The 16,639-nt window shown below is 35.0% G+C and overlaps 1 protein-coding gene and 1 long non-coding RNA gene across 3 annotated transcripts in view; one reads left to right on the top strand and one right to left on the bottom strand.

The window, feature by feature from the left end:
* Positions 1-16,639, top strand: part of mgat4a (alpha-1,3-mannosyl-glycoprotein 4-beta-N-acetylglucosaminyltransferase A) — a 129,899-nt gene that overhangs the window by 14,701 nt on the left and 98,559 nt on the right. The window lies entirely within an intron of this gene.
* On the bottom strand, positions 7,504-11,355 carry LOC147842250 (uncharacterized). The gene is made up of 3 exons (XR_015499158.1): positions 8,345-11,355; positions 7,869-8,307; positions 7,504-7,525 (listed from the first exon to the last, which is right to left on the bottom strand). It is a non-coding gene; the product is annotated as an uncharacterized LOC147842250 (long non-coding RNA).

Raw genomic sequence — 16,639 nt, 5'->3', positions numbered from 1 at the left:
TATACACACACACACACACACACACACACACATATATATATATATATATATATATATATATATATATATATATGTATGTGTGTGTGTGTGTATATATTTTAACTTACTGTAAACCAATTACAGCAAAAGTACTGTATGTACATTTTCTTTTTTTGTAATTTTTGTTTTGTTTTAATTAACATTTATATAACATATTTAAAGCAAAAAAACAGTACAACATCAATAAAAATAAGAAAAAAAGAATACAAAATAATTGACATTAGCCGCAACCAAAAATAAATAAATAAAAAAGGAGGGATCGTCTCAGTTACCAAATATACACGGCATGTGTGGCATAAACATATAAAAACTGTATGAAAATTTTCAGCGCCATTTATCTTGCTGTATATTTATTTACAGTATTGTATCTTTACTGTAAAATATACAGTAATTTACACAATGTAACTTTAAAATACAGTAACATACTGCATAACTGCTCTAAAGTTAAGTACAGTTTGGATTACAGTTAAATACTGTGTAATTTACAAAATTCGTTAACAGGGTTGTCTTACCACTTCTCCGCTGTTTTCAACTTTTCTACTTGCAATGCCAAAGAAAAAGCTGAACGTTGATCGTGAAACGCCTGCTCTTCGCCTTGGTATCGGGCTGGCACTCAAAAAACGTGGCAAGAACAGAAAACAATACGCTCAGCTCGAGAGGAAAAAAAAGCAAATCAGATCAGATCAGCATCTTATTGAATTAAATGCACACTGTGACCTGATGTGGGTGAAGAGAGGACAAAGGTGAACAGTTATTTTTGCAGTTTTTTTTTGGTGCACAAATATGTTCTTGTAGCATTTTATGATTATGAAATTTTCAGTCCTTGCTGTCTATGGAGGGTCAGAGAGCTCGAGGATATCATCTAAAATATCTTAATCTGTGCTCTGAAGATGAGCCAAGGTCTCAGGATTGAAACAACATGAGAGTGTGTAATCTAATCAATGACAAAGTAAACTTTTAAGTGAACTAACCCTTCAATAAACTAGTTATTATGTATGCATATTTATTAAGAACGAAATAAAAAATGGGAGTAAATGAGTTGTCAAAAATGATTTTGTTTGTTAAATGCACATACGAAGCAGTTAATGGCATGCCTATCCATTCCTATGCGCAAAATAGTATAGAAGTATATTCCCTTTCTTTATTATTGAATTTTTTAATTTCCTCTGATTGACTTAGAAACAGGAAATTGTTCAGCCACAACATCCTGTTTCATCCTATTTATCTCAGCGTGTAAAATCAAAGAACGTAGCTGTGGTTTGTTGCTAAAGGTTGTTAAACTTCAATAAATGGGAGGCACATATAAGACTGTTTCGGTTAACTGTATGAGTTAGTCTGGAGGAGGACTGGGAGGCGCAACTGTTAGGAGGATGATTTGAGTGCCTAAAAAAAATCAGCAAAATTCACAGCTGGAGAATTGCAGAAGTTATTGAAGGTCAGGACGTCTCCAAAACTACAATTCTGTGTCACTCAAGTGTCTTCAGTTGATTTGTTAATGTTTTGAGCAAATGATCACAAGGTTAAGCGACACCATTTTTTTTCTCACAGCTTTTTTTGCTTACATTCATCAAGGGTGACAATATTAGTGGAGGTGGGCAGTGAAAAGTCAAGTATGTAGTATTAAAGGTCCTGTGAAGTGCTTTGAAATGTGCAGTTTTATCAATGTTTGACATAATCTCAACCGAAACAGCTTAAGAGCCCTATCATACACCCGGTGCAAGGTGCGACGCAATTGTTGATTGCTAGTTTCAGCTTGGCGCAAGAGACGTTTTGACGTTTTGCGCCACTCTGTTTTAATAGCAAATGCATTTGCGCTCATATGTGCGCCCATAGGCGTTCTGGTCTAAAAAGGGAGGCGTGTTTAAGGCGCATTGCTGGTGCATTGCTATTTTGAGGAACTATAATAGTCTGTTCTATAGACCAGAACAAAGCCGGTCTAAAGTCTAGCGCAGAGTGCGTTAGTTGTCCAGGATGTAGAGCAATACGCAAATATCTTTACTTATGAAAAAGAATTTAAATATTAAGGATATATATATATATATATATATATATATATATATATATATATATATATATATATATATATATATATATATATATATATATATATATATACATACACACATATATATATATATATATATATATATATATATATATATATATATATATATATATTTATATATATATATACATACACATATATATATATATATATATATATATATATATATATATATATATATATATATATATATATATATATATAAGGACAAAAATATTACAAAACATCATTTTCTAGCTTACACAAATATAAAAACCATACTTTCATGTTTTCATCTTATTCAGTTTATTCATGACAATTTGCGTTTGTATAATATTATTATTAGCAGTATTATTTATTATATTCATATTTGTATTTGTTTTATTTAAAACAAGCTTAGATTTGTCCACCTGTCAGGTTTCAGACCATATGGGGCACAGCATGTGTATTTGGATATAACTCTGTTTTTAACACTCTTCATTGTTATTATTCATTTATTAGTTTGCTGGAAATTAGAACTGAATTTAGAAGTAGTTTTGAAACAAATCTTTGCGCTTAACAAACAAAATTAATTATTTAAAGGCTAATTGATGTCTGTGCGTACAAGGTTTCCCTATCCACGAGAGTGAAAGTGAAAGTAAATAATGAGGTTTATCTCTCATTCTCGCTCTGCAGATGCTCTGTTTAACTGTTAGTAGCTCTGTTTTTCCTGCTAGTAAGACGCTCAGTTTTTCCACTTACAAAGTCTGTCATGTAAATAGCAAATGTGCTGTGGCGCAACGCAACTGGCTCTTAAAGGGAATGGGAGATGAGACTTTGATTGTTTTTTTTTTCTCAAAACACACCCATAACTCATTAAGATAATAAGCTCAACCCTTTTAGACCATGCGCCACGGCACAAAGCGGATTTTTCCGTCCTTATATTAGCAAAAGTGGATTCTGACATGCCCTGAATGCATTTGTGCCCTGCGCGTTGCACTGTGCACATGGATCGTCAAAATAGAGCCCTTAATCGGTTTAACTACAAAAGTTAAAATAATTAGTCAAATTATTTTGTAACTGATTTGTTGTGTATTTTAAAAATATATACAGTAAATATTTCTTAAGGAGGCTAATAATACTGACCTTAATTTTTTTTTTAATTAAAACTGCTTTTTTTAAAGAAATAAACAATAAGAAATACGACTTATTATGACTCCAGAATAATTCTTTTTTTTAGGAAACACTGAAACTTTTTCAGAAACACTATTTTAAATGAATGGGAGGGCAAAAAAAAGGCAACTCATGTTAACACCTTGATCATACTTTTGTATTATTCAGATTAAGCAAATCAATATATTAACCATGCAAATCTTAAATTCATGCTAACCAACAAATAATCAAAGGAAATATTAATGTAATTCAAATATATAAAATATGAATTGATGCTTACTTTAAACTTTTATTATATTGTTCTATTAAAATTATTTATTAAAATATTTTGTCAAATAAAACATTTATCTAGAGTCATCCACCATAATTTTGTGGCTCAAAAGTATCGGTTCAGGCACCGTTTTGGCTCCAGTACCCTTTTAATAGCATCGATTTAGCACCTGTATTGAAATAATCCCAAATGATATCCAACCCTAGTTAACACATGTCATAATAGTACAATTTTTACTTTATTTTAGCAGCTTCAGCTCTGTACTGTGGCATGGTTAAAGATTGGCCATCTTAACTGAAATGTTAGCCTGTAAATGTTGATGTGCGACTCATTGTGCCCTTGATCAAGCCACTTAACCTGATGCCACTCCGGGGTGGCTTTAATATGTCCGCTCGAAGTGACTTTGGATGAAAGCGGCAGCTAAATCAAATGAGTAATTAGATGGCGGCTGCTGTCATTCTGCTGCTCCTCTTTTTCTGCTATCAAATGAACTGCGCTGCTGGATTATTTTCTTTTCTTCTCCTGTGCTGAGCCCACGGAGGCTCTGCATCCTCAGGGTGTGTGGAAAGCACAATGGGCCAAAAATAGCGGGCCAGGGAAGGCGTGATTAGCCTGCAAGAAGCACAGAGGGAGGACACAGTTTTCTAATGAAGAGAGTCAGCGCTCAGCTCATCACACATACTGTAGGGCTTTTTCAAATACTTTATTCTTTTTTTCTGAATTCCTTTTATTGTAATTGGTGTTGTCAATTTTATTTTTATTATTCTGCTTATTATATTATATTATATTATATTATATTATATTATATTATATTATATTATATTATATCATATTATATTATATTATATTATATCATATTATATTATATTATAGTATATATTATATTATATTTTATTATATTATGCAAATGTTATTATTATGAATTATATTTTAATGTTTTAATAACATTTTAATGTTAAGATTAATTCTAATTAAATATATTTTTTAACCAAATAAAAAATAAAGTTTGATGAAACACTTCCCCCAAATACATTTCTTTAATCTTCACATTTTAATTGTTTAATTAAATTGACAGTTAGAAAATATTTCTGATCAGTTGAATTGCGTATCTATTACAATTAACCAACAGTTATTAATTAAAAAGCTTAATATTTTAAGTAGCAAAAAAACAAGATACCAATGTTATTTTTTTTTTTCTTAGTTTAAAATTTTCCGGATTTAATTTTAATGGTTGTAATTGAAAAGCAGATGCGATCAATTAAATCATGGCCGCAATTTACGAAATGTAAAAAGTTTATGAAATGCACACCAGGATGCTTTTTGCTCGCGTTTTCCGTTGACATTTAACGCCTCATGAGTAAATAAAGGGCACCATCGTGATCGTGCACACCAACGCGCAAAACGACGTTTAAAAAAAAAAAAAAACGCCTCATGCTCATTTTTTTTTGGACACGCCCCTTTAAAACCTTGTCCACCTATCAGATTGGCACTTTTGTTCATGTGCATGGAGCTGCTGAAGTTACAGTAAACAGCACTTGGAGGCGCTCAAGCGCAAAACTGTCAATGCAATCGTACTTTGAAGAAGATGCCCAGAGGCGATATGAACGTGGAGCTGCTTATTGCACTGGTGAACAATAATCATTTCTTCATCGCTAGAGCTGGAGCTGCTACTTGAACCATCCATAACAACAAGCTGTGTTAGAAGCTTAAATTTGAGTGATTTTTGCATACTCTGCTGCTCGACGCCAATGAAAATAGCTTGGATTTGAATCAGAAAAATGTCTTAAAACTCTGACGATAAACGCAAACGAAAAGTGTCCTGGTGTGTACAAGCCTTAACATGCATTACATTTTAATTTAATAATAATAATAATAATAATATTGGGGCTGCATGGTGGCGCAGTGGGTAGCACCCTTGTTGCTGGTACGACCCTTGGTTGGGTCAGTTGACATTTCTGTGTGGAGTTTGGATGTTTTCTCCGTGTTCACGTGGGTTTCCTCCGGGTGCTCTGGTTTCCCACACAGTCCAAACACATGCACTATAGGTGAATTGTGTAAGCTAAATTGTCCGTTGTGTGTGTGTCTGTGTGCGTGTATGTGTGCGCGTGTGTGTGTGTGTGATTGAGTGTGTATGGGTGTTTCCCGGAGATGGGTTGCAGCTGGAAGGGCATCCGCTGCATAAAACATATGCTGAATAAGTTGGCGGTTCATTCCACTGTGGGGACCCCAGATAAATAAAGGGATTAAGCCGAAAATAAAATAAATGAATGTTGGGCATTTTGTTGTGTGTTTTGTTTTGAAGGGCATTTTGTGTTTTGTTTGTGTTGTTTTTTTGTTTTGTTTTGTTTAAACCTAATTGTTTACTGAAATATGCGTGTGTGATATGACTGGATTGGGTTGTTTTAGGGCAGTCAATTTGTTTTTTCAAATATTCATAACATTTTTTTTAAATGGGGCACATTTGATTGCAGAAACCCTGCATTTGTATTTTTGGTGTGTCGAAAGGCGTGTGAGGAATATTGTTGACGTGAATGATGTGGTTTGTTTTAGTGAACTGAATGCTGCATTCCAGAAAACTGTGATTCTGAGTTTTCCTAATTACTACTTAGAAGTAACGTCTAGAACGCCATTAGAAGTCCAATATCTGACCTGTGAGTTGTCCACGCGTCAGTCACATTTTCACCGGATCTAAATATATTTCTATTTAAATTTAGGTTTTCAGCCATATTGACAGCCCTAATTGTTACTATGTAAGTGCATTCAAACAGAGCAAACTTTTTGCCGAAAGTGAGAAAGAAATCTGCTGCAAAATACTTTTAAGGGGACTTTTTATTAGAAAAGGATTAGTTTACCCCAATTACTCATCCTCGTGTTGTTCCGATAATTATTTTCTAAGAAATGTCTTCTATAAAACATCTTAATTTTTGTTCCAAAGATGAACAAAAGTTTCACGGGTTTTGGAACAAGATGAGGGTGAGTAATTTATAACAGAGTTTTCATTTTTGGCTGAAATTTTAAATGTTGATTTGTTTGTTGTAAGGTACATGTAAAATTAAGTTAAGGTACATATGAAAATTAAATTAAATTAAATTAAATTAAATTAAATTAAATTAAATTAAATTAAATTAAATTAAATTAAATTAAATTAAATTAAATTTTGTAGTTCAGGACAACTAACATTACAAAAACGACTATATACTCCAAATTGGAAATGTTATCCGGGACAACAGGAAATTTCAGTTGGCTGATTTTGGTGAGTTCTCAGGGTGCTGGCGTGCATGTAAACGGGCTCATTGAGTCACCATCACGCTCTTATCACTGTGGCATCCTCTGCCATTCTTCCTCCATATTAGGCTGGAGAACGCTGCCATTGACATTTTTCAGTTTCAGCAGCTCATGCCTCAACGGCTGCTGTTCTCCAGAGCTGTCACTCCTGCCAGGTGTTATTTGCCTGCCTGTGTCACCTCGGTCTGCTTCTCTCTCTGAGTCTCTGTCAGGTGGTATACATAGTTAGAATATAATGTGTGCTCTATTATTTGTCTGTAGGGTTGGTATACAGCCTTAAAAAACTACAATAGATTTGTTTAATTTTTTTTTTATTTCAATTATCCAAATGTTGTACTAGGGAAATACCCATTTTTACTATGGTAAATGGAAACTTCTGTCTACTGTTTACAGCAACTTTTCAGTTTTGGATGAACTATGTCTTTAATGTAAACAAAAAAAAGTACTGCTACTAAATAACTATTTATTTACCTAACTATCTAACTCACTAACTATTAAGACAACTAGCTAGCTGGCTAACTAACTGTATTAACTGTTATTAAGTGTTATTTTAAAAAACTGTTATTAACTGTATTAAGTAGTTGTTGGGAAATACCCATTTTTACTATGGTTAATGGAAACTTCTGCCAACTATATACAGCAACTTTTCAGTTTTACTAGCTAGCTAACTAACTAGCTAGTTATCTATCTTACTAGCTAACTATTAGCTGTCTTAAGTGATTCTTGGGAAATACCTATTTTTGCTATAGTAAATAAAAACTTCTGCCTACAATTTAAAGCAACTTTTCAGTTTTGCTAGCTAACTAGTTAACTAACAAACTAGCTAACTAGCTAGCTAGATAACAAATGAACTAACTAACTATTATCTGTATTAAGTGATTTTTGAGAAATACCAATTTTTACTATGGTAAATGGAAAGTTCAGCCAACAATTTAAAGCAACTTTTCAGTTTTGCTAGCTAGCTAACTAACAAGTTAACTAACCAACTAGCTGGCTGACAAACTAACTAGTTAACTAGCTAACGGAACTAATTAAGTAAATAACTATTATCTGTATTAAGTGATTTTTGGGAAATACCCATTTTTACTATGGTAAATGGAAAGTTCAGCCAACAATTTAAAGCAACTTTTCAGTTTTGCTAGCTAGCTAACTAACTAGTTAACTAACTAGCTAGCTAACAAACTAACTAGTTAACTAGCTAACTGAACTAAGTAAATAACTATTATCTGTATTAAGTGATTTTTGGGAAACACCCATTTTTACTCTTGTAAATGAAGAGTTCAGCCATCAACTTACAGCAACTTTCAGTTTTGCTAGCAAGCTATACTAACCAGTTAACTAACTAGCTAGCTAGCTAACAAACTAGTTAACTAGCTAACTGAACTAAGTAACTAATTATTAAGTGTATTAAGTGATTCTTGGCAAATACCAATTTTTACTATATTAAATAGAAAGTTCTGCCAACAGTTTACAGGAAATTCAGTTTTGCTAGCTAACTAGCTAACTAACTAACTAACTAACTAACTAACTAACTAACTAACTAACTAACTTACTAACTTACTAACTTACAAACTTACTTACTAGTTAACTAGCTAAATAGCTATTTCAACTAACTACCCGTTAAATGTGTTAAGTGTCTCTTGGGAAATACTATGGTAAATGGAAACTTTTGCCAACTATACAGCGACTTTATAGATTCGCTAGCTAGCATACTAAGTAAACTGCTAATTGTAAATGCAAGTTAAATATTATTACTGTAAATTATTATTTATTTGTCTGTTTTTTTTTAGATTTTGGTTTTGCAGTATTTTGCCCACCCCCAGATAAAATCATCCCCACATAAAACACCAATAAAATATAAAAAACCATATAATATTGTAAGTGGGTCTAAAGGTTAAATGTTTAGTTTGGTTACATTACTTATTCCCTGATTATTGCTGTACTGTATTTATTCATTTTCTTTTTTGAATAAAAATTCTATTAATCATTATATATATAGGCATATTATTTTTCGATAGTCTACAGAACAAAGCATCATTATACAATAACTTTGTTATAGTTAATCTAATTACCCTAGTTAATCCTTTAAATGTCGTTTTAGGCTGTATAGAAGTGTTGAAAAATATCTAGTCTAATTTTATTTACTGTCATCAAGGCAAAGATAAAATAAATCAGTTATTAGAAATGAGTTATTAAAACTATTATGATTAGAAATGTGTTAAAACATTCTCTTTCTGTTAAACAGAATTGGTGATAAAAATAAACCGATGGTAAGATATCTCTTATGCTTTGTCGATCACAAGAGATTTCTTTTAAAAACATAAACGTAGTCAATCTTCAAGCATCTTTTAATGCTAATATCCCGAGAATCTGATTTAAATAATGTGATCTGAATCTGATTTCCTCATCGTTCCCATCCCTATTTTTTCTGTCGAGCATTCTGTATTGTATAGTTGTCAGTGTAAATTTAAGTGGATTCCCAGGCTGCCACCGCATCTGGATAAAAATCAGGACTTTTTTTTTTTTTTTTTACCTCGGATCAAGTTATGACCTAGCTGTAAACAAACTTTGACTTAAGTAAATGTGAATCAAAGGGGTAGTTCATTCCTAAATTACAATTCTGTCATTATTGTCTCGTTTACACTAGGGTTGGGCGATGTTGACCAATTTGGCATCGTACGATGTTTAATGTGAAACATGACGATTCATAACGAATTAATTAAAGGTGCAGTAGGTGATCTGCCAAAAAGCTAACCGCTTAGCATATTATCTTTGGACAGCAGGGAGGGACTGTGATTCAAAGCCACACCCCCTGAAATCGCGAGCGCGCGCAACAGCCGACAGACAACCCACTAGTTCAGGTCATTCGCCAGTTAGTTAGTGCCAGCACCGTGCAGGAATTACATTTAATATACTTAGCCACACTTACATGCTATTTCAGAGCGAATATTCAGAGAAGCATGGTAAACAGTATAGGAAGGCTATCATTGTTCAAAAATGACCCAATGTGAATATAAAAGCAACTTCAGCTCAGTAAAGCAGGCTAGGCGGAATAGCGCTATTTACTGGTGTTTTGTTGTTAAACTAAATATAAATCTACATTATAGATGCTGTCAAAGAACCTTATGAAACTGAAAATAATCACATCAATCTTTCACCAGGAGATTTCAGTGGCTGAACAACACGTCTGTGCAAATAAGTCATTCATAACAGAACACAATCTAACATAAAATAGTTTCAAAACAGAACATTACCTGTCTAACAGTAATACTTCAGCCATGGTGTCGTCCTTCCTCCAACGTGCTAAAGTAACTCCAATATTGATTCAGGTATTTAAAAGTTTCAATTCAGCTTTTGATTTCTCCCGGTCCGTCTCGTGAACGTGCGGCCGCTTTAAGAGCGAATTATACCCGCGCCTGGCTTTACAGTAATCGGCCCGAGCTCGGCTGTCCTTCGGCGCCTCCGGCTCAGACTCGGCATCTGCGAGCGGCCCGCAGCTCGCTCGCACTCATGCGTTTGTGATGACGCTTGCGCACGTGGCGGATCTGTGTGAACAGATGCGCAGAAGTCGGACTCTACATTTGCTGACAGACAGTCTGACCAGCTTATCAGAATTAAGGGACATGACGGTCCGACTCTATTTAATCGGATGAATATTGTTTTGTTTTATGCTTAACCCAGAATATAAAAATACATATGAACACATTTAGATCATTTACTGTAATCATTACTATTGGACTGTGAAGAGACTTTCAACCAGCACAACAAAACATGCCTCTGAAGACAATCACCTACTGCACCTTTAATTGTAGCCTACCGTTTTCACTACCTGACCCACATGGTCTTTGCTCTACCCAACACCAAACCATAAATAAATAAAGGTACAAACAAATGACCACCTGTCAATCACTTTTTTTCCGCGGCACTCTGGCATGAATAGGCAGTGATCCGTGTCGTTCTAATGCCTTTTCCCACTGCTTTTGGAGAAGACGAGAGTTCGGTTGGAGTTCACTGTAGTGCATACATTTTCATTGTTTACATGGCAAAATCCTCACCGCGTGCGCAGATTTAGGAGACATTTATGCAGAATGCATCTTTGCACCTAAAAACGGCAAACACAGGGCTCAGGAACAGATTAAAACAGTTGTTTCTTGAACTTGCTGAAGTAAAAAGCCTGCAATGCTTGCCCCGCCTTTGCGCTCTTCTTATTGGCTCACTGCTCTGGAACTAAACTCGAATGATTTGTTAATATCAGCTGTCAATCACTCAGTCAATGCCTTCTGCCTTCAGATGACAGGAGCTACAACTGCAAATATGTGAAGCACTGAAGATGAGAGAATGAAAACAACACTGACAGATTTACCTAAAGTTACTAATAATAGCACATCTTATTAGTGATCATGTGCTGAATGTTAATCCACCATTTACACTTTTCCAAGAGTGGATAAAAGACTTCCAGTGGCTTACATTTACATTTAGTCATTTAGCAGATGCTTTTATCCAAAGCGATATACAAATGAGGACAAGGAAGCAATTTACACAACTATAAGAGCAACAATGAATATATATATATATATATATATATATATATATATATATATATATATATATATATATATATATATATATATATATATATATTTTTTTTTTTTTGTTTTTTTTTTTGAGTACAGTTAGTGGTATATCTAGAGAGGCAATTGGAGATTAGGAAGTGAAGTGGAGACTAAATAGTTGAGTTTTTAGTCGTTTCTTGAAAACAGCGAGTGACTCTGCCGTTCTGACGCAGTTAGGGAGTTCATTCCACCAATTGGGCAGATTAAACGCCAGCGTTCCGGAAAGTGATTTCTTCCGTCTTTGGGATGGAACCACGAGGCGACGTTCATTCACAGAACGCAAGTTTCTGGAGGGCACATAGATCTGCATAAGTGAGAGCAGATAAGAAGGGGCGCAGCCAGAAATCGCTTTGTAGCAAACATCAGAGCTTTGAATTTGATGCGAGCAGCAACTGGCAGCCAGTGCAAACGGATGAGTAGCGGAGTGACATGTGCTTTTTTAGGTTCATTAAAGACCACTCGTGCTGCTGCGTTCTGGAGCAGCTTCAAGTCCGCTATGAAAATAACTAAAGCCATTCACTGTAAAGTCTGTGGGACGGGGTTTGCAGGTAACAGCGGTTGCCACTGAATAATTTTAAGCGTGAAGAGGTACTGTATTATCCTTCATTTAATCCTTATGATGCTGTCAGCCGTGCAAGTGGCAGCTATATGTAACATTTAACGCAGCTCATGAAAATACCGTTATTGCTTTTAAGATGACCTGCAAATAATAGGTTATATATCTATAGAATATAAATGTGGGGCGGGGCATTGGATCGCGATGCCGGTTCAGCATTGTGAAGTTTGTCGGCCATCGGCGATGGACGATGGCATCGTCTATCGGCACAACCCTAGTTTCCAACTGAGTGGTATGGTTCAAAACCATATAGTTTGGTACAGTTATTCCAAGCCATCTATATTATTATCAAAAATCAGAAGTGGTTTTCAACCTCCTACGAAATAACCTCTTTTGTGTTCGTCATAAAAAATATTCAACTCATGTTTATTTCTATAGTACTTTTACAATGTAGATTGTGTCAAAGCAGCTAAACATAGAAGTTTTAGTATTTTGAAACTGTCAGTCCAATTTTCTGAGATCTTACTCCTTAATGTTTGGATCAGCTTGAGATCAAATACATTGAAATGTGTGAATACACCTTTAATGATAAACTGATGTGTTGAATCTAAAAAGTGATGGCTAAATTGAGCATCGTATTTCGAGTGTGTGGTCTTCGAATGTTCCCTTTTTGATGGGTTTGTGTTCTCAGCAGTAATTTACTATGCCCATAATAATATCTGTGGTCAGCACAAACCAAGTTCATCCTCAAGTGAACCTAGCAATGGTTTTGGATTGCTTTCTCTCTGATTTTTCCCATCTCTCTTTTTTTTTCTCTGGAGATTGTTTTCGTGCTCACTACTATAGACAACAGAACAGTTTTGTTCTTTTCTTAGAGACTTATACCTGCATTTAGATCCAAAGTGACTTAAACTGTATTGAACACATTTGATCATTTCTTGCTTTTTCTCTGGGGATCAAACCCAGTATCTTGGTATTGTTAGCACCTTGTTCTAGCATTTGAGCTACAGGAAGGTTTATATACAGTTTACATAATTTTTTTCCCAGTTTCTGTTGAACAGAGAGAAGATTTTCCCAAAACTATTCTAATCATAGTTTTAATAAGTCATTTCTAATAACTGATTTATTTTATCTTTGCCATGATGACCGTAAATAATATTTGACTAGATCTTTTTCAAGACACTTCTATACAGCTTAAAGTGATATTTAAAGGCTTAACTAGGTTAATTAGATTAACTAGGCAGGTTAGGGTAATTAGGCAAGTTATTGTATAATGATGGTTTGTCTGTAGACTATCAAAACCAAATATAGCTTGAAGGGGCTAATAATTATGACCTTAAAATACTTTTTAAAATATTAAAAACTGCATTTATTCTTGCTGAAATAAAACAAATAAGACTTTTTCCAGAAGAAAAAATATTATCAAACATACTGCAAAAATGTTATTGCTCTGTTAAACATCATCTGGGAAATATTTATAAAAGAAAAAAAAATCAAAGGGGGCTAATAATTCTGACTTCAACTGTATGTGCTACAGGAAGGTTTATACATGTGTATAGTGCACTTGGTTGTTTTTCAGATGGACACTGAGTTGGTGTGTGTGTGTGTGTGTGTGTGTGTGTGTGTGTGTGCGTGTGTGTGTGTGTGTGTTTTTAATGTGCTTGCTCGTCAGATTTACAGCCACTTGGCCATCTTCCACTCTCTCATCATATTTCAGCATTGATCTGTTTATTTTATAGCGGTTTGTTTATATAAATAGAGAATTCTGCTCATAGCACTTGGAGAATCTGCGAGGTGTGGTTTTTGTGTGCGTGTGTGTGTTTTTTAAAATAAGACTGTTCATAACTTTGTTAGTTCTGTCCTTGTAAAAATGTTTAACACATCCTTTGTAAAACACTCCAAATTTAACAAAGTTTATCCTTGAGCATCATTATTTTTTGATACTATTGCAAATGAGGCCAAACTTTTTTTTTTGGTTCATTAAGGGGGTGTTTATGCAAACTGTTTATAATTAAAGGTGCAGCATGCAAGTTTGACACCCAATGGTTGAACTAGGTATTGCACTTCTGGTTCAAAACTTATGCAAATGCAGGTTGCCAGATTAACGACATCAACAGGAGCGCAGATTTTGTCGAACACCTGAAATTCATATTTTAGAAATGGCTTATATTTCTTGCAGCTGAACAACAGGATAAACTGACAATGTTAACCTCAGGTAAACATCATGTGCTTTATTCAATGTTAAATACTAACAATGTGAGTTTGAATGCCATTTCACATGACATTTATTGTCATACTACTGAAATCAGCAGCAGATAGTTCACCTCAGATCTTGACAATAAAATAAACTGTTTGAATTTTTTTTTAACTTTTAATTAATGCAAACCAACACGTATCAGTGATTCAGCATGTCCATTTAATACAGTTAAAGAGTTTTAAAGGGCACATATTTTACCCCTTTTTTAAGATCTAATATTAATATTATGGTTCTTCTGAGTTTGCCAGTTTAGGTTCAGTTCAAAACACAGTTCAGGTTGTTTTATTATAATGGGTTAAAGTGTCATTTTGGGGGTGTGTACACTGGTCGCTGTTTGCTGCTTCACATGAAAATTAGTTTCGACTTCCCGTCCAACTTAACATGGGGGCGGAGCCAAGAGCCCCTCGCTTTGTGTATGGCAACAGACAGGCAGACATAGAGAAGCAACATGAGTGAGAAGACCAGAATTAAGCTGTACATGTATGACTCGAACACAGACCAAGCAGAGAGTACTGTTGAGGAATCAATATTCCCAATGTGCCAGAATGTGTCAGAGTGGTAGTTACAAAATCGTTTGTGTCTTTGTATAGTTTTACAGCCGCTACTTTGCATACATCAGGGATGCAACGATTAACCAGTTTCACTATTAACCATGCTTTAATTCATCATAGTTAATTAATATTAAAGGCTTCTCCACATCGTGTTTCTGCACTGAACAAAACTGTGGCAACTAAACAAAGTTATGCCAACTCTGTGCTATTTTAAAATTCCAAGCTTGTACACCGAGACTAATAACCACGCACACTACTAAGGCTATACATAAGGCAAGTTCGTAATTTCTAATGGAGGGACACAGACATGAGACAACTCGCTCACACTTTTCAGCCACACCTAGTTGAGATGACGGAGCTTCTGTGACCCCGGGAAATGCAAATGGCTGAAGTTTAAGGATGACACAATGAAAAGTACACTTTTGCAAACCCACCTAAAGTTACAAACAATGCCCCCGATGAGAGCAATCATGTGACTCACACCCTAAAAATGACGGACGTGAAACGACAAACTGAGGATATGTTGTTGCGCGCCTGTCAATCCATATTGGTAAGCGAGGGAACCGCACTCCTACGTCAAGTTGCGGTCAATCTAAAAACCGATCCAATTGGTCCACCGTTTTTATGTTGTTAAATTGAAAAAAAAAAAGGACTGGGTGTGATTATATAGCCCCAATATGACAGTCTATACACTACACCAGGGGTGGCCAACCCTGTTCCTCGAGAGCCACCTTCCTGCAGATTTCAGTTTTAACCCATATCAAACACAACTGCCTGTAATTATCACATGGTGTTCAGGTCCTAATTAATTGGTTCAGGTGTGTTTGATATGGGTAGCAACTGAAATCTGCAGGAAGGTGGCTCTCCAGGAACAGGGTTGGCCTTCCCTGCACTACACCTACACACATGTCTGTCCAAACAGCTTGAAAAGTAGATTTTTCACCTTTAACTCATGATACAATATTATTACGGTATTTTGCTCTCGGTATTGATATATCATGATATCAACGATATATCGATATTTCACAAGAAACCATCCACGATACATCACAATATTTGTAAATGAATGAGAAAAACTGCATACAAAAGTTATAAGATGCATTTTTTTATTTACAGCACAATTGTAGAATTACAACAATGTAAATCACATGATCATCTTTATAGAGTGATCTAGCGAAGTAAAAGTGGGTCTGTGAGAGAGAAACTAGCTCAAGATTCTGGAGAGGAGGGATGTCTGAAACGCACAAATACCTCGGTCCAGCTGAAGAAGGTATCCATATACTCGAGATTTTCACCATTGGAATGGCTCATCTGTCAGTAGTTTAATTGACGCTAGTGCTTCTCTAACGTATTGTTGATCCTCCATTACGGGAAGCAGCTGGGTGTACTGCAGCTAAAGCAGTAAACGGCTGCAGTCAGAGTAAGAGGGTACATTAATTCAGATCTTTCGTTTATTTAGATAAATATCGATACTTGGCGCCAGAACATCGTTAATGTACCGTGGCCGGAAATGTTACGATATATTGACATAACGATATTTTGTCCAACCGCTTAAATTAAGGGTACAACAACCTTTTAAATAGGATAATTTTATTTAAATATAATATAGTCTTATTGAATATGTTGTACAGAATTCTAGTTTTTATAATCAGTCATTTCTTTGGGTAAATACTTGACAAGTTGTCCAACATGACATCCCTTGTGTCTCCTGTTAGTAGAACTGCATGTCTCGTGTCTCGTAAAAGAATAGAGGCTTTCCATTATTCTGCCTGCGCTGCAGTTAATGAAAGCAGTTTGCTTGCTTTCATTCCCGGCATACGCGCTACGAGGAGATGATGAAGCGACTCATTCATTGTTTGTATGGCCTGAGA

Source organism: Danio rerio, chromosome 9, assembly GCF_052040795.2.
Source record: "Danio rerio strain M-AB ecotype USA chromosome 9, GRCz13ab, whole genome shotgun sequence".
NCBI classification, from domain to species: Eukaryota; Metazoa; Chordata; class Actinopteri; order Cypriniformes; family Danionidae; genus Danio; species Danio rerio.
This window is presented reverse-complemented; position numbering and strand designations above follow the sequence as displayed.